Below are 21,924 nucleotides of genomic sequence, written 5' to 3' on the forward strand. Positions count from 1 at the left end.
AATTCCTTTCTGAACTTATTGATATCGGTAATATTTAACTAATCCATCACATTTTTGATTCTGTGAACCTTGATCATATCTCCCCTTCTTCTCTTCAAACTGAAGAGTTCCTTTTTTTTTTAGTCTCTCCTCACAAAACTGCTGCTCTGTTGCCTCTTCCCTACCCTGAGAAGCGGCCATGAATCCTTACTCACAGCTTCCTATCCCTTTCTCCCAGTCTCACGACAACTCAATTTCCTCTGAAAGCCTTGGCCAAAGCAATTTGAAAATCCCACTATATTATGCCCAGTGGATCCTCTTTATTCATATACTTATTGTCACCATCAAAAAAAAAAAATCAAACAAGGTAGGATTTCCCACTACAGAAGCCAGGTTGACGCCTCCTCAACAGATGGTTGTTTATCTGTGTGCTCATTGATCTTACTCCTTATTTCTTCCTTCGTACTAGGAATAACAGTTAAGTTTACTGATCTCTAGTTCTCTTAGAATCATAGAACGCTTAAGGTTGGAAGGGACCTCTAGAGGTCATCTAGCACATGCAGAGTCACCTAGAGCACGTGGCACAGGACTGCGTCCAAGCAGGTTTTGAAGATCTCCAGAGAAGGAGACTCCACAACCTCTCTGGGCAGCCTGTTCCAGTGCTCTGTCACCCTCACTGATTAGAAATTTTTCCTTAAGTTCCTGCGGAACTTTTGGTGCTTCAGTTTGTGGCCATTACCTCTTGACCCCATCCAGAGACTTTCTGGTATACAGGATTTGTCAGTTTTGCAGATGGCTATCCCACCTGCTCTCTGGCACAGTGGTTTGTATTACACATTGCAACCAGCAGTTTTGCAATTTCATATTTGAGTTCTCTCACATCTCTTCAGTGGATGTTATACAGTAACAGACTTATAAGTAGAAGTATAGTAGAAGTATAGTATACAGACTTACTGACATCTGACTTGCCTACTTGGACCAATATGTCCTTTATACTTACTGCCAATTGATTTATTTTCTGTGATTTATCTGCTATAAGATGCATGAAGGTTGAGAATCTGACAGCTTCTGCTATAAAGACCATCTCAGAATTCACTGAGCTTCACTCATCTGCTATGGCACCTTTTAGACCACTGTGTGGTCCCTCTGATGCTTGGCTGGCTTCCTGCCCCAGGAATACAGGTATATTTAATTTTTTTTTTAACCGACATGAATATTCATAAGTCTCTCTTCAGATTCTTTTTGGCTGTCTTAATTTCCTGTTTGAATTTGACCTGCCATGTTTTATGGGCTTGCCTCTTCTCATTTGATCAAGCTTTCCATTTCTTACAAGCCAACATTTCCCTTTGATGTACTCCATCATTTTCACCCTGAGCCATGCAGACATGTTTTCCTTTTGAGTTGTGGCACATTTTCTGCCTGGGCTTCTAATACTTTAAATACTACTAATAATAGACCTTAGGGTAGGTGTCTTGCTTTTCAGACAGATTATTGTTTTTGTTTTGTTTTGTTTTTGTTTTTTAGAATTTGCCACATTTTTTATATAGCTTCCTGTCTTTGAATTGAAAAAATCTGTATATTCAATGCATTTAGCTTGCTTTCTCTCACCAAAATTTAAAACTTTTCAGGTTAATTGCACTGTGGCTGCTACTACAGAAGCAGCTCTCCCGCTACGATTTCCTGAATGAGGTCCTGTGCACCATTCAAGCCTAAACGCAGAATGGCATCTTTTCATCATTTTCTGCTCTAATATTTTATATCCAGCTCCGTATAACTTTATCAAATGCTAAGTAATTGAGCTGAAATTTTTCATGTCAGATGCATACTTTTTTTCAACTCTGAGAATGAGACTAGCAGAAAATACGTTACAAAATGTATTTGAGACTTTTGTTTTGAAGTATTCTATATTCACAGGCTCTGGAAGGGAAACCTGAAATTTTGCGGGCGGATCAAGGGTGTGCTTTTCTGCCATTTCTTTGGAAATTCACTCAAATTTAACCCTTATACGTTATAAGTCTTTGAAAAAAATCATTATTTGCAGGAAAGAGTTGTTATAACTTAAAACACCTAAAACCTCAGAAAATTCCAACCTCACTGCATGGTTGAATTTAAAGGGCTGACCACACAACTCACACTATCAAGCATATATCATCACAGTGCTGCTCCAACCTATTGAAGCCGTAGAGGACATCCTTTATAATGGTCATTCTTAACTTGTGGGACACCAGGAGGGAAAACGGGGTTCTTGTCATGTCAGTGACTGGCAACAATCCACATAGTACAGGAGAGAAAGCTGTCTAATCCAAATTCACAACAAAAACTACATCTACTGGGAGACTGGGAATGGACTGGGACAAATACATCTGACTGTGCAAAGTGAGTGAATGTTGAGAGAAACTCTGAAATGGGACCCAGAAGAGCTACTAAGTCTGGCTTAACAGTAATTAGGATTGGGATGAGAAGCCTCAAGAGCGATTGCTAAGGTTAAGCAAAAAGAACAGGAAAGGAGGCCATGAATGTTAAAGTGACAAGACTAGGACAGGGTCATTTTAAGAAGAGACAAGCTTGACTTGTAAAAGATAGGCAAGAGTATCAGCATGCATTTTGGTATGTTCCTAACCAGAATCCAGAGCAAAAATAGTTTTCACTGAAAAATCGATGTCCCTTTTCTGCATCCCATTATACGAAATAACAATAATTGATTAAAAATTATCATAAGGCATACATGCTCAAGTAGCTGAATTGGTTCTAGCACTTCCTAAATCCTGAGGTCTCAACCCCAGAGTCTATTTGAATGTCCTTTTGTCCTTTTAAATACCCAGCTTTCTGGTTATGGCAGGAGCGGAGGCTGAAGAAGGGGGCAGTTGTACTGCTCCAGCAGCTAAAAGCAGCTGGTGAGGAAAGAGCAGATATGGAAGATGGCTCCTGTGCAGAGCAGCAATTCAAACAACTGGGCTGTTCCTCCCTCAAAGTATCACTCTTCCACTTTGGAAGCAAAAGAAGCTTAAAGAACAAATGAGCATCTTGCCCAAAGCAGAGAGTAACGCATGTACTTCAAGGACATGAGACATACCTGTAATTACACCAATGCCTGCACAGAATTTGGTATTTCTTTTCTCCATTTGTCCAGCTGAGGCAACTGATTTCTTCATTTACTTATCTTAATTCTTAGTTTAATAAGTTTGTATTAAACTAGGTTTTATATACAAAAGGTCACTTTTTTTTTTTTCCCCTTGGCACGGTAAGTGAATATCAATGTGGAAATGACATGTTTACACAGACCTAAAGTAATCTGCCAGAGGGTTTTCTTTCCTTTTTTTTTTTAATGTTTGTATCAGAAATGAAGTGAATTAGCGTGAGGAGCCTCCAGGAGTTAGTTACAACATTGTGAGGACTGACTGATGTTTTTCACTGTGTATGCATGTACTATATTTTACAAAACTCTGCTAAAAATAGAGCATCAAGTTCTAAAATATGTAATAATTCAGTGATTTATATTTTACTAATATGCATACATTTAACGCAATTCAAATAAAAACAGAGTGCCTCCATGGTGAAGATTTAGCAGCAATAGTTCCTTGACCTTTTTTTCTTATTTAAAGATTAAATAGAAACTACATTGCTTCTTTTGGAAGAGCCTCTCTATTTTCCCAGTGGCAGAAGAGGTCAGTACAATAACCAGAACCCTGTCATTCTCTCCTCTGTAATGAAAACCCTTAGTAATATGTATGGTTAATAAAATCTAATTGCATAATTCAACTGTAATTTCAGTCGTGGTACTTGCCAATGTGTCAAACACATCTTTCATAATATATGCTGCTATGACATGAGCCCCACCCCCCAAACTCAATTCAACTTCCTTATGAACAAGAGTATACACTTTTAAATACATATTAATTGTAGGTTCTTGTTTAAATCCAGCAAAATTTGGCATACTACAATAAAGTGAAAGGTCATTTCTCAGTTGCTGCTTCTCTGAAGGTGACATTCCTTTGGTTGAGCTTCCTAACACTATGTAATTCCTTCTTCTGTTTATTTTACCCCCTACTACCTCATTAGCCCTTGCAGAAATGGCATTTCTTTGATTGTGGTTTGCATAGACAGCAGAACATACTGATACACACTTACAGAGTATTAAAATGCAGACTATATAAACAGAAATATTTAGGGACAATCTGCAATTGTATCTCAATGAAGCAGCAGACCATAATAGCCTCAAAGCACTGAAAATATAAGAACAGAATCAATATTGTGGCACAGGACTGTTAGTAGGTTATCTTCATTGTTCTGCAAGGAACATTTGACTTCATTACGTGTAAACTCATCTTGCTAGACAGATGCCAACTCTTATCTTAACCATGCTCAAGACAGCCATTTCAGCACTCCCTTGACAAGAATTTCTACACCTACATAAATAAAATGGGCTAGAATCACACTGTACCTGCCTGTGCTTGTGACACTGCCTCACCCTCACACAGATTCAAAAGAAGCAAGAGCAGGTAGTCAGGTTTTGATGTCTAGGGACAATACTGGGCTACCATCCCGAAAGCCCCATCGCATATGCTTAGCCTGAGACAAATGAGCTGCCCTCCTGCCCTCCCCACAAGCTGAACTCCTGCTCCCCTCCTTGGCCAGTGTTGCCAACTTGGGTTGAAAGATAGAAGGTTGCTTTGTGCCATGACAAAGTCCATTCCCCTCTCGCCCAACAATCCAGCCTTCGACCTGGCACAAGCCTCACATGGAGCTGGCCATCCAGTACATTTTGGTATTCTTGCTAGTGTCAGTTAAACTCTTTCCAACAGACAGAGGTCATTTTCATATCTATTGCTCACAACTAAGTCAAGAACCATAAATGAGCCTGTATCAAATGGAACCTTGCTTGTTTTACATATTAACAAAATTTTTACAATATTAGGCTTTTTAATGACAGTGCTGTGTTTTTAACTCACAATTAGAGTGAGTTAAAAAGGAGTCCTTCTCTGCTGCCCCTCTTTAAAGTTCCCATGTGTCTAACACCACCTCTACATTAATTTCACCTCTTCATTATGTGAAATGGCACATACAGAAACTTCTGTGAAAAACACTGAAAAGGGAAGGAAAGCACAGCAGACAAAGAAAAAAAAAGCACCATGCTTTTTTGTAAACTTACTGTAAAATAAAGTTTACTGTAATATAAGCTTTCTTTTATAGTTCAGAATTGGGCAGGAGGGATAACTGAAGGAAATTTTTTTTTCTTATATTTAAGTTTATTCAGAAAAACAGTAATTTCACACTTCTCTAGTGAGAAATATGGGAAAAAAAGTTAAAAAAAATCCAATAATCCAAAACACAGAGCAATGAGGAAAAAAAATCTCATGCTTTTCCCACAGAGGAACTGAAATAAAAAAAGCTTAAAGACAGAACCTAATAACCTGTTGCTTTTTCAACTTTCGAGTAATGATTTTTTTAAAAAGTATTCCTCCTACACAAATTTTCCTTTCCATAAGACCAAGACAAAAGAAGAAGCTTAACAGCAACTGTCAAATTAAAAAAAAAAAGGATAAAAAAAATCAGTATTTCTTAAAGGAAGTTTACTTTGACTCTCATGGGAGGAAGGGCAATAGATAATTAAAAAAAAAGATGGTAAAAGGGAACATCTACCTGTGATCTTTGGTTATTTCATAAAATATTTCCCAGTGTAATGGAAATTCAAAGAAGTGAGTGGTCAATTATCTTAGACTGGCTTCTTATATTCCAGCTCAAAGCTGAAGACTACAGTGTATCACTGCCTTTAAAAGAAAAGAGGATCTATAGAAATACATTGTATCTGGGAGGCTCAGCTCAACCCATCTTATCTTCCACAAAATATCTATCGCTGCAGACATCAGTGGGGAAAGCCCAAATGAGGCATGTCACCTTAGAGACTCTTCTGTTGCTTTTTGTGGTTTATAATATGTAAAGGTTAATTGTCACCCTTTGTATTTCCCCACAGACACCAAAGAAATATAGAGGAGCTCAAGTGTCTGTAAATATAGAAGTGTTCGGAAACCTGTGGCAAAGGTGGTTATTTTGCCACCCTTACCCTTTCTGTAAGGGTATGTATGTCATATGTATGTAAGGGTATGTATGTAAGTATGTAAGTCATACTTACCCTGCACCCGGGTATTTCCAGAACCACGGACCCAGAAGGACCCCATGGCGGTGTTACAGTATTGGAGTCAGTTTGGGGAGACTGACCGTCCTTAGGACTCGATCCGACTGGAACATGCTGGTCGGATGGGAGGTGCTCTGCTGTGTGCACGTAAGATTCTAGCGGGGCAGCTAAAGCAGGAACAGGAGAAGAATCAGCTCCTCCAAGAGCAGTTACAGGCAGTTTGGGCCACCCAGGTGGTGCAGAGGCAGGCTCTGCTGGAGATGAACGATCAGAGGGAGCTCCTGGAGGAGAAATGTGCTAAACTGGTGACAGAGTACACATTGCGAGTGGTAAAGAACAGGCGAGGGAGAAAACCAGGGCAGAAGGGGAGCCAGGCGCGGACCATTGTCATCAACTCTGATGGGGACCCCAAAACTTGGGATGGGGATATTGGGGAATCAGATGAGGAAGTCCCCATACCAGAGGAGAAGGGTCCATCGGAGGATGAACCAAAAAGGCGAGCCATGCCGGTTATACGAAGGAAGGCTGTGCTGACAGGGCAGGGACAGATGGAGCGACAGGATGAACTAACCGATTTTATCCCCAAAGATATTAAGAATCTGCTAGTGAAATAGAAACAACAACCGGGGGAAAAACCACGGTTCTGGATGGTAAGATTAATGGAGGAAGGGGCCCATTCGGTGATAATTGACAATGTCGATGCCTCGAGGTTTTGGGGGTTAACTAATGACATGTATGTACAGTCCGCCCTGCAAAGAGTGGATGGAAGCAGCACGAGTCTTATTGCGGTGGTAGCCGAGGGTCTCGCTTATCACTCCTGAAGTCATACTACTCTATGCTGTAGTTCTCAGCACTGTCCTTTTGACAACATCCCCCAAAGTATTCAAAAAATTATTTCACAGGATGATCGAGTGTCACAAAGGCTAATTGGTTTATGCTGCTGCAATGATCCACGGCTGTGAACATGGAGTCAGCATTGTTTCCAGCAATACAGTATACATGCATCTGCAAGTGCCGACTGGGATTCAAGTCCTAACCTTTAGCTCCCAAAATTCAGCTCTTCAACCAGAGAGTTAAAAGAGCAGCTGTACACATAGAAAAATGCTGCTATTCATACGCATGTTTACCCTGTTGAAGTAAGGAGTAGCAGTGCATTTTCACTTTGGCCAGAGTGATGTATTTCTCAAGCAAATCTACTTCTGGAAAAACACCACAGTTCATTTACAATTTTCAGAGGAACTCTGCCTCCCTACTACAGAACAGCAAATACTGGAGTCAGACTGAGCTGCCTCCCAACTCCATGCCAGCTCTTTTCCCAGCTCCGTGCCTCAGATCCCTCTCTTCTTGTACATCCTCCTCTCTCCCTTTTTTTTTTTTTTTAAACTCACATTTTGTTTGGCTTTCCGATTACCTGGAAATGCAGTTCACCAGTATATTAAAAACAAGCATGAGGTGCACTGCTCCCAATACCATTACATGCATTTGATTAGTAGTATGAACATGTTCACAATTGTGGTAATGTGTCATATCCTAGTAATGTTTCTAAGATTTCTGTCTAGTCTAATACTCTGGTCAAAGGAAATCCTTTAGGATTTAAACAAGCATTGAGAGCATTTTTAGTGCTTATACTTGTTAATTTTATAATTAGGGATGTGGAAGGATGTGTTTGCAAAAAAATTCTGAAAGATGACATTATTCAAACTGCCTGCTGAGTCAAGATAGCCTCACCTGCCACCGTCTGAGTGAGAAAACCTATAGATACAGAAGTGTCCCTGATTATCTTCGGTATCTTTTTCAGAAACCAGGAGAGCTATTTCTAAGCTACTTGAAGCAAGAAGTGCTTCAAGTATTCTTCAGAAACTATTCCCAGCATTTACTCTGATTTCAGCACACTATACTATGCTTTTGGGGAAAACAGGTTTATCCTAACAACACTTCACAGGGCTAAATGAGTGATATCCAGGGAACTAGATCTCTATCCCAGGAGCAAACAAGAGGTGTTGCATTTATCTATTCACTCATTTCAACCCATTTTCACCTCTCTGCACAGCGCAAGACTCACACTTGAATAAAAAGATGTCCCCATTTTTCAGCATGGAGGCACAGAGATGCCTGCTTTAAGTGCCCTTAGTTACCTCCACTGTGGTGACATGACCCAAGCTAAAGCGAGTTCAAAAGAGGTAGTATCATTTCTTTCATGCTTTCCTCAATGTGGTAGTCAGAGGAAAGAAAATTTAATCTATCTTTCTGGCATGGATACTGTATAACCAAACCAGAACCCAGGTTATTCTGCTGTAACATGACACAAAAGCATAAGAAATGAAACGTGAATCCACATCTTACTACAACTGCTGGTATAACTACAAATTTGCAAGATTGCAATGCTGAAAAAGAAAAGATGGAGAAAATTAGAAAGGTAAAAATCAGCGTAAATCGAGACCCCTCCAAAATAATCAAATCCCTTCAGAATTAAAAGTGGATTGCATACTATTTTTTCTGTTTTTGCAAATACAGGACAGGTACAGCTCTTTTAAAAGCACTCACGGAAATGAGTCCTATTTCTTCAGAATGTTCGTGTTTTTAATTTTAATAAAAACATAACTGTGTGAAATATACATATCTGTGTTTGCTTTCTCATAGTGTAAGTACAGAATAACAATGATGAAATTAAGTTGCACTGACTAGCTTTTATTGTCTTTCATTTCTAAATAACCCAAAACATTTTATATATCAGAAGGGTCAGTAAGACCAGGAACTCAGGAACTGTCAGTGTGAAGCTGCAAGTAGTGACACTAAGTTCCTAAGGCCAAGAAGCGCAAATGCCACATCCAAGCAATACCGAAATTTATGAAAATATAATTTAATTACCTAAAGAGGCTGGCTTGGGAGGTAGCTAGGACTGTTATTCTTACCAACAACCTTCACCTGCCCCAAACGTCACCTCCAACAGTGCAACACACTTGACAACTAAGAGTACTGTATACTTGCTGACGCCTATCACTTCCTTTTGTGTCATTTTTGTGAATATCTGCCACTGAAATACCACCTTTTTCCAGCTTAATAAAATCCAAGATCACCACAGAATCAAGGTGGTACTAGCTCACAATTTTCTTCCCCCACAAAAGAAGAGCAAAGGGCTCTATTTATGCCTAACATCACTTACTATGTTCACCACAGGATCAAATATTTTGTTGAGGTATTTTCTGAATGCGCAAAACCACTGTGCAGTGATTTTGGCTTTTGGCTGCCTGTTGTCAACAAGTAATAGTACTGCTGCATTGTAGAGTTCATCTATAATCACTGGGAAGCATAGCTAAATACAAACCTAAAAGATATGACAAAAGAAGTTAAAAACAGGGAGGGCATGGAAGGAAGAGGCAGGGGAGAAACTGCAAAAGGGGAAAAAATCAATTTTAGTAATAGCTTGACAATTACAATTAAAGAATCCAAAACTCAAGCTGAGCATTTTTGTTATACACTGCATGAATGATGTTTGTACTTTGGAACCTTTAAAATATTTAAGCACAGAAGAAATGAAATGAACTGCAACCAGTTAAGGTCATCCATTTAGGAAAAAATTGATAAAATATTAAAATGAAAGAAATAAATTTTCAAACAGAGATACTAAGGCTTCACAGAGATGCATTATTCAAAGCAGGGGAACATGTGTGACCTCTAGTCTATCACATAATGGAAAAATGATACAAAAGTTCAAATGAGCCCGAACTATAGGCAGCAAATGACAAAAAGGGGAATGTGCATTAACTATTCTATAAGTCAGGGCTTCAGTTCCAGAGTACCGAGGCTGAACCCCAGTATTAAAATATTCCTCTCCCAGAGTCAGCTATCAGACCCAACTATTATGTTCAGTTTAAAGACTTTGGTCCAATCATGGATTTTTAATTACAGATTGATTTTATGTCTAGCTGAGTTTGCTTCTCCTCAGGCCTGTATTTAAAGCAGAAGTGGACCCAGGCCGCAGAGTTCCAGTATCTGGGCTTCCTTCAATCTGGAGTCGTGACTGTGTCCTTACACGTCCTTAATTAAAAAGGCCCGCAGTCAGGACAGGGTGGACTGCCTGAGGTATAATGCATCACGCATCTTTCTCCCCACAAACTTTTTCCATGGTTCTCTCTGTCTGTTTGCTGGCTTATGGCCCACATCCTCCCCCTCATCTCTGCTCCATTAGGGTTTATTTACACTTTGGGCATCTTCAAGGGAAGTGGTCTAAAACTCTGGCAATAAATTCTACTTTTTAAAATTTCTTCAGGCCAGAGGTTGTATTTCTAACGGAGCTTATTAGAAAATAGGGTTCTGCAAGGACTGCAATTCTTTTGTACCTGAGGTAGTTGGGATGCTAAATGAAGAAGTAGTCGTCTAAAACAAGAAGTATCTTTAAATCCCAGTGAAACCAGTGGAAGAGTCAGAGACTTCACTCTTCTGAAAAATTGATTTCTACCTTAGAGGCCCCTTGCCTCCAAGAGCCAGCACTGCTGTGATAAACATAAGGTTCTAACTGTTCTTCAGGGGCCAGGCATCAAAAAGCTAAGTAACATGATGCCAAAGCTCTTCCATGGGCATAGCATAGCCTCCCTAGAGAAAATACACAAAACCATCTAAGATATTAGGCAAACAAGTGTCACTGACAGTTATTTGTGATCCTAAGTCGTCTAAATGTTTTTGATCATCTTCCCATTCCTGCTTAGTTATAATTACTCCATTTGAAAAATATATCTTTGCATTTCTAAAACAACTATTTGTTTCTAAATCTCAAAGCTTCTTCTAAAACTAAGCAAAAATATTAGACGGTTTTACAATGGTTCTAAGAGAAGAATTAGAGACAGTTTACAAATGAAGGACGCCAGTCTAATATCAAGGACGTAGGTGTAACCTATAATACTCATTTTCTGTTCCTGGCACTGCAACAGTGCTTCCTTAATGACTTTTGGCAAGAGGTTTAGTTACCTCACTGGAAAATGGGGATAATGGCATGGGCCTGACCTTTTGGGAAATGGTATAAACAAAGTCCTGGTAAGGCTTACAGAGCACAGCGAATTGCAGTGGAAGAGCTGAGATCTGAGCTGTGGCTTCTGCACTATATACTTCAGGATCATTTTGGAAGAGAGGGGCCATTAATTAGATCCTAGAGGTCTCTTTCAAATTTCAAAACTATTTTTAAAACAATTTGGAGAGGAGGGAGTTTAAAATACACAGTCTAACTCTTATTCTGTCTCAATATCTTTTTTCACTGATTAGCATGCACAACTGAAGGTACTCCTACATTACAAAAATAAAAAGTTTCTTAACAAGTTGCTACCCTTGCCTTTTATTGATGTCTTTCATTTCAAATTTTAGTAGTATAATTTTCAAGAATAAAAAGAAATAGGAAGTACTTGGGAGAAAAAAAAAGGTCTTCGAACTCTTAATCAAAACCTCAAAAAGTTTTCTCTCAAATTATGCAAGAGTTTCAGAGTATATTTTAGTTGTCAACATATTTTACCATAGAAGCTGAAAATAGAACTGTTTTTTCATTAATCCAAGGGGGATTATATAATATGAAAAGTGTAACTGAGTATTTGTGTAACAAACTAAAAAGAATAGTGAATTCCTAATGTGACTGACTAGAAAGCTGTTGCTATAGTTCTAAAAGACTGTTTTTTTTTTCTCATGAGTCAAAATGAATTTTTTTTGAGATAACTAAGCCCAGCCATATTGATCAAAACAAAGGCCCATATCATCAGGTATCTCTCCTCCAACAGAAGGCAATCATACATGCCTAAGGAAGTGAATAGGATGGGAGCAAACATAGAATGATTCAGCCTCAGTATAGTCCTGTAGTTCCCACTGATCTGTGGTTCACGGACTTCCTTGAAGCAGAGTTAGTTATCTTCATATCTGAAAGTCTCTGATAGGTTTTTCTTTCTTGATAATGTCTTACTACATGTTAACACATAAACTAGCGAGATTCACAAAACATTTAGCAGTTTAATTACAAGTCATGATCTTCCTAAATTTCTGGTAAATAACGCATGCTGGGATTTATGTTTCTGCTGAACCCAACAGAAAAAAAAAAGTGTTTATATTAGTGAAAGGGAGATCAGTGTAGAACTGTGCAGAATAAAAACAATCAATATATTTTAATTAAAACTAATCTATTTTCCTCAATATCTGGTACAGGGAATTCATTTGGAAAGGCTGAAGAAGAAGTAAGTACATTTTCAAATAATAGAGGAAAAGACTAGAATCAAGTAACTTGAAAAACTCACACCAAATGTATTGAAAATTTTCAGAAAAAAAAGTGCTATGTCTCTAGTGCAGACAGAGAGATTTTGTAGACAACATAATTTTAAAAACTGAGCTAAATATGTGTGCTGGGGGAGAGGATAATAGAGCTTTCTATTAATGGAAAGCAGTCGGGCTGCAGCCTGAGCTGTGGTGTCTTCCCTCCCCATAATCATGGCATTAATTACTGCATAGGTCAAATTAGATTTCTATTGGAAAGTCTGGCAATTTATGTGAATCAGAGTATGCATATTTAGATGTATGTATTTCCTTGGATGGGCTTCTATCCTGGTTTGATGCATGGCGGGCTAGTAAGTTAGTTTTTCAGTGAAGACTGCTCTCTTTTTACTCTCCTGCACAATGGCAGTCTGCTTCTGTAATATATAGAACAAGCACACATTAATTGAATGTGAGGGCAAATACACTTCCTCCTTCAACCATATGGACAGGATTTTTCTTTAAAATAAAAAGGCCAAAAAGTGACTGGAACAATGCCCAAAGGGGAGAATAAAGACAGACATTTAAAGGTGAGCTCACTAGATTTATAATAGCAGGGGACACTATCATCCTTTCCAACCAGCTGCACAGTTAGCAGTAATGCTTATATCACAGCAAAGACCCTGGAGATTCTTCTTTAGAAAATAATGGATACAGCTATTAATAAACTGAGCAAGCTGCAGCAATCCATTTCAGATATTGATAATAAATTTCATTTTTCAGATATGACATTACATAATCCAGACAGGCAATCAGAAAAGCATCTTTTGAGTATGAGTGTTCTTCTGAACAGCTGCTCTAAAAAGTTTTAAGAAATGATTCTCCAGAAAGAATAGTCCAGCACTTTAACAAAAATAATACTAATTATTTAAGCATATGAGAAGCCTGCATGAGGTAGTAGTCAAAGGCAGAACGTGTTGCACCTAATAATAATCTAATTCCACCACTTGCAGAAAGTTTGTGAAATGACTTCAAGTGTATCAGAAGACATCAAATTAGGAAGAAGTACAGAACACACCAATATATTGCAAGACATAGTACACAATACTTGGTATAACACAGAACATCACTGTTCTAGTTTTCATCTGTTGAAACTACAGGTTCAGTGTAAATTAATGAAGTGTTAGACATTAATATATGTCACTAACTAATGCACTAAGTCACAGAGCTTGTAGAGCATAACGTGGTAGGGAAGATCACCCAAATCTGTATCACAGGGCCAGAAATGCCCTACCCACTGGAAGCAAACTCAGCCAAGACGAGCTGTCCTGGTCATTTTTTAAAGCCTCTGTGTAAAGGATTAGCATGCTCCCCTGCGCAAATCAATACAGGAATTCTCTTGCCCAAAAATTAAAATGGAACCGTAACGGGGGAACAGAAAATAATCCTGAAAATCTCAAAATTGCTAATCCTAAATGCATTAAAAAATATCATGAGCTTGTCCTCAGATGTACTATCCTTCAGCACCCTGTGATACTTAAGGGCTCTGGTTTATCTTCTGGTACTATGACAAATGGATTCAATGTTCTAAAATTCTTGTCAGTCAGGAAGGCTAGACATACATATATATATATACACATATATATGTTTGTAGAACAATAGCCAATATACTTGCATTACCACAGCTATGGGAGATGAGAGTTGTAAAAACCCCTAAAGCTCATCCCCTTGTGATACGGTTTGAGGGTTGGTATCAGTGAACTTCAAAAACATTTCTGAACCTTCTCTAAGCTCCCTCATTTCTTCCTCTATTTTTGACTATGCTTGCGGTACAATTCCCACTGAAGCCAAAAGAGCCCATGACTTGAAGTGGTCAGTGCTTTGTAAGATCAGGGCTAACAAATCAGTACAATCTGAGTGGTTCTTTGTTATGTACATTTTTTACTAAGTATCTTTAACACCACATTTTTAAGAGTGTCTGACTCTAAGAGAATAATACAGCAAATTCGCAAAATTTCCTGACTCTCTGGCACCACAGATTCAAGTCTCAAGGTCAGTGAACCTTTCACCTTTCTCAGATAGATGACTACTGCAATATTTAATACAAGATAGACCACACAAACATTTGACTGGATTTGACCTCTAAAACAGCTTACAAACACCTAGAGATTGTGTAACCTGAACCTTGTCAAGGAAATATATTTTTCTGCCTTATTCCCTAACTCCAACAGCTGGATATTTCACAACCATCAAATATCATAAAACATGTGCTAAAATATTAATCAACAGTACTACTAAAGGCATTTCTATAGATATATCTCTAGTATCAATGACCATTGCGGAATGGTCATTGTACTGAGATACTTGTACATAAGTACTGAGCAGGGCTTGAGTTCTAGCCATACAGCTTGCTAAGTTCATATCCAGAAGCGCCTATACATCAGAGGTATAGAAAGCAGTAGGTAAGTAAGAGTATAGAAACTGTAGTACCTAGCCAGACAAAAGGTCCTTCTGGCCCCGTTTCCTTTATCTCAGTCTAGCATGATGACTGAGTCCCTGAGACAGCAGGAGACAAGGTATCACTAACTTCATTTTTACTGCACTCCCTATTGGATAGAGATGAACTAATGTTGGAGATGATGTTAGATGATGGAGATGGGTTAGGATCCAGCCCTTCTCCTTAAAACATCTTTTAAATGTTAGGAATGAACATTTCCAGCCTTTTGTTGTTATGGGCTTCTTAGTCCAAGGTTTCATTTTGAAATCTTTTGTATGACATCAGTGACTTGCATACTAGACTTTTTTACTGTGTGGTGCTGGGACTTGATAGTGCTTTACTTTATTATTTTAAGCCCTTTCCACTTATGAGTTATGGCATTCCTTGATTATGGCATTGTTAATAAAGTGATGACACCACAGAACTGTGCTTCATTTTCACTGTGTTACTTATTTTTCATGCAAGAATCTATACACACTAAAAATTAAGAAAAAAAATCCACTTCTAAAAATTGCATTAAGGTGTTCAGTTAAAACTGTTTCTTTTAAGAAATGGGATTATTATAATTTTAATAGGATAGCAAGATCTGAGGAAATTAATGACCATTTGATTTTACAGTGCCTAATATCAGAGCTAAATATTTTAGCGTAGACATGCTACATTTTAACGCAGACATTAGATGGACATGTTTCCTATCCTACAGTCTTAAAATGGAGAAAAGAAAGATGACTCTGAAAGATCTTCAGCAGTTCAGAGTAACATTTAAATGAGTCTCTAGTGTGAATGCTGAACATTTTCTCCCTCTGGAAATCACTCATTTCATAAAACTACTGTGATATTTTTCAAATATTTACAAATCTTAATATTTGTATTTTACTTGGTTTTTGTTTATTGACAAATCAACATACTTGCTGCTGATACGTTTAAGAATATGTTTTGAGGAGAAAACAGAAGGAGGCAAGGGGGCAAACAGGTATGGGCAAGCAGAGTCAGGCAGCATGAAAGTAACCCTGGAGTCTGGTGTGGCACCAGCTGAAGCAGTCAGGAGCACAGCAGAGACAACCTGGCGTAACTGGGTTTTCACACCCACGTTTTCACTTTCAGCGAGGAGTGTTTAATTATAATGTGAATCAGTGAACAGAGGCCTCAAAATATTTACATGTGTTCAGTCAGAGAAAAAAAAGTTCACATCCGTAACTGATGGACATTAAAAGAGAAAAAATCAACCCCAAATCCGAAGCCAGTTCTTCAGCACAAGCCAAATTCAAACTAGGGCTAACCTCATTTGAAGGCTGAGTTCAAAATTCTGCTCAGTTCTAATTAAAGTGTAATTGGAGTAATCTGACAGATACCCTCTTTTCATCACAACTCTGGACTGAATCATTGAGATTGGGGGAAAAAAAAGGCATTCAGTTTAAATGACAAAAATTATGAGATTCCTTTTGAAATGTAAAAGAACAGTATCAGGCTTATTTAGTAATCTCTGTAGTTTGCCCAGGATATCATTTGTCCAGAAAAGATAAATATTGCAATGCTTAACATCCTGTGTTTTCCGAGTCTTACAGTAGTAGCAATCTTATAGCTGTCTTCTCAAAAACTCCCTGGAGTATGTTTAGTCTTGTTAACCTTCTTGTCCGCATTTTACAGGTAGAAAACTGAAGTTGCAAAGGGTTCCAGCTTCCTAGCAGCATGAATGAATGGATCTCAAACTATGATCTACATATGAACAGCTGTATATGAACTACTTCTGAATAGTAAATGATGTAAAGATGCCACTGACAGTGACTGGACCCTCTAAGAATTAGTTCCTAAATGGCCAAAGCAGGACTCCCTCAATTTGACTGCTCTGCTCTAAGAAACCTGGCAAATCTCTCTTTCGCTTCATGCAAAGAACACTTAAGTATGTGGTATCCTTTCCCAAAATGCCAAGTAGGCTTGAATCACATTCATAAGAATTTAGTCAGCGGAGCTAAGAGTAGGCAATATGTATTCCTGAATCCTGTTCATATAGCCCTGCTCATCTTTTACTCTGTAAAGAAGTACTGGATAGATGAAGAAGAAGCAAAACAAAACAAAACAAACAAACAAACAAACAAACAAACAAAAAAGAAAAAACAAAGGCATTATATGTAATTCCACATAATGAGATTTATGGTGAACACAAAGATAAATATATAATTAAAGTAGCAATATGGGGAAGATAAACACTTCTCAAAAGTAAAAGGCACAGTTATGAAAACCTAAATTAAGCTCCCAACTATGTCCTTCTTCCAGTGTTACACAACACAACTATAAGAGACAAAACACTTAGCAGCATTGCTGCTGTTAAATAACCAAATACACAGCACATGAGCTTTAACAAACAACTGCATTCCATCATCCTGAAAATGGATGTCGTTTTTTTCCTCAGCCTCTGAGTCCTCTGCTGAGGATCACGGCGCTGCTGCTAAGAGGCACGCTGTGGTGTGAGCCAACAGCCCCTTTCTGTCACGGCTTTCTCCTGTTATTGATGGCTCTGTTTGGGTGGCATTGATCACAGCTGGTTTCTCACTGACCACAGTGCCAGAGCCTTAACAGGAGACACGCTTGTACTCAATGCCAATCACACTGCCCCCCAAGCAGCTCAGAGGCATGTTCTTTCCTTGGATCTGAATGATTAAAAGGGCATCTGAAATATAGTCATCACTGCCACTGCGCTCTCCTAGAGTTGCAATGTAATGATACACTCTCAGGCACTAGAAACACTTCTATCTCTATAAAAAAGGTAACCACTTTCCCATGTCCAAAATCAATCACCAGGTACCAGGAATAGATCGTGACTGAAAAGCTATTGCTTGTCCTTCTCAGCTTCAGAACAACAGCTCTACTGTAGGCCTGTTCCTAACTGGCATCACTGAATGGGAGGGTCAAAACTAGAAAGTTTAGAGCATCAACATATTTTTCTTGGTGTTAGGCCTCCCTCTACTAATTAAAACTTCTTTCAAGATCTCTTCAACTGGCTTTTGAGCTCCATGCAGAACTACTGCAGCCCTTCCCAAAGGAAATTTTAGAATGCACCAGATGCAAAAATACGACTGATGTTTCCGGAACATCTTTAATTGAATAAAACACATGGTTGTTAATAATATTTAATTACAGAGGATATCATTGAAATAACATTATCTCTAGAAGACTGTGCAAATCCATAACCAGGGTCACATTTTAGCACTGACACACTCCTACCCCACTTGACTTCATATGATCAATAGGACATTGACTGATAGGTCTGCACTGGACTGTTTCCTAGGTACTGGCAAGCTTGTGCTATGGCTGCTACTTAAATTTCAATCTATACACAAGGGAAGGACTCAAATGATTTCAGAGGGTGTAGAAGGGCTCATTCATTAGTCTGGCTTCATAAAACCTTATTCTACTGTAAACATGTAACTGGCTACACCTATTCTAATGTAATTAAAAGACTACATAAATCAGTGTCACAACAACTATCTCCCTTCACATACCCACTAGCAATCTTAGCCCTTAGGAATAACAATCTTAGCCTTTCGGAAAGGGCTTTTCCTTACTGTAAAGTCACAACATGTGGTTAGCACCAGTTCAGCTGGCAGCTGTACGAGCCAGTAGCTGGGCAGCTCGGGGGCTTCTAGTGCTCTCTGGCTTTTGTAACACCAGAATTTCCAGGTTCTTCTGCCAGCATTAGCTGCTGCTCCTGGCAGAACAGGCAGTGCTGGTACCTGCAGCTCTCTGCTGTGCTGCTCAGAGGCCTCTGCTATTGCTAGGGCAGCAAGGGGCCCTGCCACCGCCTCCAAGCACTTTACACGGACAATATATTTTCATTGGTAAGTCCCATTATGGTCTTTTTAGAAAAAGGGGAAGCTGGGTCATGAATGTTTAGGTGGCTTATCCAAGGTTACATAGCACCATCAAAGTGGTAATTCTGGGACTAGAAGCAAGGCCTTATGTAACTCTTGCGGAGAGCAGCATATTTCACTGAATCATACTGCCTCCCAACCATAAATAATGATACTTGGATTCAGCACATTCAGATCTATGAGCTATTTCGTCCCTGACTGATGGGTAATGAAATCAACGGCTTTTGTCCTCTAAAACCTGAAGAGAAACAGTGTATATTTCAAGCTTACTTTATGAGTGAGCGCACTGTGGAACAGATAACAAGGTGGTGGTTCCCAGGAAACTTTTCATTATAAGCTTAAATGTATAATTTTCTAGAGGCATGCGTATAACATTTAAAAATAGACACAGCAAGGAAGCACAGACAGGCAATGGCACACCACGCAAAGCAAGGCTAGGTCAAACTCACACATCTCAATCTGGCAACCAGCAGCCCTCCAAAAATGTTTCTGGACTTGCACATTGGTTGGGGCAATTGCAGATATTTTAAGATACTCTATCAGACACTTGCAGATGTTTCCCAAAGCACAACACACCCAGGTTCATCTATTACTTTCTTCACCAACAGCACCCCATTCTATGGTTCACCCAGGTGAGTGAGGGGAACTCTGCTATACACCTTCCTAGGCTTTCTGTGTTCTTAACATGTTGGGTTTTTTGTTTTGTTTTGTTTTGTTTTTCTTTTTCCTCTTTTTTACTATTGTTTTATAGCCTGAAGCATCTCGGCAGAAGATAAAGAGGAACGATGGCTGAGGAATTAAATTATCTATAGTGCTGAGCAAGCCTAATTCAGTCCATTGTGGTTTAAATTTGCCACCTGACATAATAAGGTAGAAAAGGTTATGTTAGTTTTCAGCTTAAAATGCAGCTGTCTAGGAAGCCCTAACATCCCTCATTAAAAGGGATAGTGCATGACCTAGCACGGAGGTTAATACTAATATGTTCCCCTGGAGCCATGACTGTGGTCCCTCATTACCATTATCCTCTGGATGTTGTTCTAAACACCAGCTGCCTAATTGATAAACAGATTCAGCCAGTTTCAGACCGCGAAGACAAGTGGCTAGAAATGGAGGTAGCCTTCCTTCAAAGCAGGCAAGGAGAGCACCTTTTTTTTTTTTTTTCCCATCAGATGTCTACAGAACTTGAATCCATCTTCATGTGATGCCAACAGTTCACAGATAGAGCTACAGTGCTTGAAGGCAATAGACTGCCTTTTCCCACTGTGCACTGCTATTTCTGAAAGTATTTGATACGAGTCTGAAGTAACCATGCAATCTGAATTTGAAAGGACCATTAACCAAGAAAAATTAACAAAATACATAGAAATGACTGAGTTCGGATGACCAGTTTTCCAGCTATGACCTTTAATTCTCCATAAAGAGAAGATGCTTTAAAAAGTCAAATGTCATTCTCACCAATCCAGTTACTTAACAGAATGGTGAATGATGCTGCACGTGTGGAAGGAATCCAAAAACAGCTTGGTTAGAAGCAAAATGGATGCAGTTAGAATCCAGACTTATTTAAGGAAGAAAAAAATCAGTATTTAAGTACATGGTATATTATTTTGTGTTTATTCAACTGTGAGAGTGATGTAAACATGTAATTGTACATTGCACTAAACACACTTAAAAACAAATTGATGAAATCTGTTTTTCTCAAAAAAAATCTTAATACTCAACATACATATAAGGAGAGAATGTGTGAGCACATTAACGTGTTCTTAAACAACTTGTAAACCCTATCAAATTCCTTATATGAGATGCAAACATTAGAGCTAAATTGCAAATATGCCTCTTAAAAAATCTCCTGTGACAACTGACAAGCATTTAATTTGTGACTGATTTTCAAACAGCTTATGAATGCCTCTCTCCTAAATTTCTTCCTCAATTTTTGTTTAAACTATCATGAATTTTACATATGGAGAAAGAATGAGCTTAATTCAGGGGAACTGAAAGCCTTCTGTCAATTCAATTATCCGTTTAAGGACTCACTCATTGAACTTAGCCAAAAATGTTTGAGTTGGAGTGCTGCTCCTTTCTACCAGCTTGTGTCCCTGATTTCTTTTAAACCTAAGGATATTTTATCTCTTGAGAAATGTGACAGTCCATTTTTTGAGACTGGCCTTGGCAGAGCGCCATAACCAATATATTGACAGATATAAGATAGCATGGAAAGTGAAGCAGTTCACAACTTACGTATGTCAACGAATCTGCTTTCATCTCCCAAACAAAATCTTTTAAAACCATTATGGGACCTTTGAAGCTATTAAGTTACACTAATGGCATCTAACTTTTTCGCCACCTCATTCCCCAACATTTTTTCTTTTTGGAAAATATAAAAGTCATATCTACAAGTATACACAACGATAATCCTTAGAATGTTTCAGCACTGTCAGAAGAACAGGCTCAAAATGGGGAGAAGAATTAACCCATAGTACCTGTATTTCTGATATTTTCTACTAAACTGCAAATTTTATTTCTATATGTAAACTTGAATTTGCAGTTTTTCTTCCTTACATTTTGAAGAAAACAGATGTTTCAGAGCAAATTTAAAAAGTCACCTCTGAGAATACACTTGTAAAAAATTAAATTCCAAATGAAACTAATTGTAGAACCTGACAGGGATCCTTATGAGGTCGAAGATCTAGTTTTGCAGACACCTGCATACAAATCTATATTGACATTAATGCTCCGTCTTCAGACAATACTGTACCACCTAGTCAATACTGTGGCTTCCTCCTTGTTTTTCCTTACCCTAGTGTTACTGTTTCAGTGCCCTGGCATGCCAGTTAGGAAGAGATGATTGTTCAGATCCTGCTGAGAAGCATTTTCTGTTAAAATTAAGCTTTCTGCAAAGATAATAGAAAAGCAGAAGAGTTACTTCTAATGTTGACAACACTCTTTTCATCCCTTAGTATGTTCTTCAACATCAGACTCAAAATACCAAGTAACATGATATTCCAAGTTAATCTTCTCAGATCTTCGTTTAAAGGCACTGTATCTCCAAAAGGTGTATTTACCTGCATACTTTGATTTCCTGGCTTTATCCAAAGTCACCAGTCAAATATTTACAAAAGATATTCATTGGGCCTTGAGATTTCTTGCTAACTTAGTGACTTTTAAGCATGTGCTCCAAGATTTAAGGATGGTGCAGCTTCAGAATTACATGATAAAATCTTAAAAACATT

The sequence above is a fragment of the Tinamus guttatus genome, unplaced genomic scaffold, assembly GCF_059628265.1.
Source record: "Tinamus guttatus ecotype Peru unplaced genomic scaffold, ASM5962826v1 Tinamus_guttatus_pri_ptg000247l, whole genome shotgun sequence".
Classification (NCBI taxonomy): Eukaryota; Metazoa; Chordata; class Aves; order Tinamiformes; family Tinamidae; genus Tinamus; species Tinamus guttatus.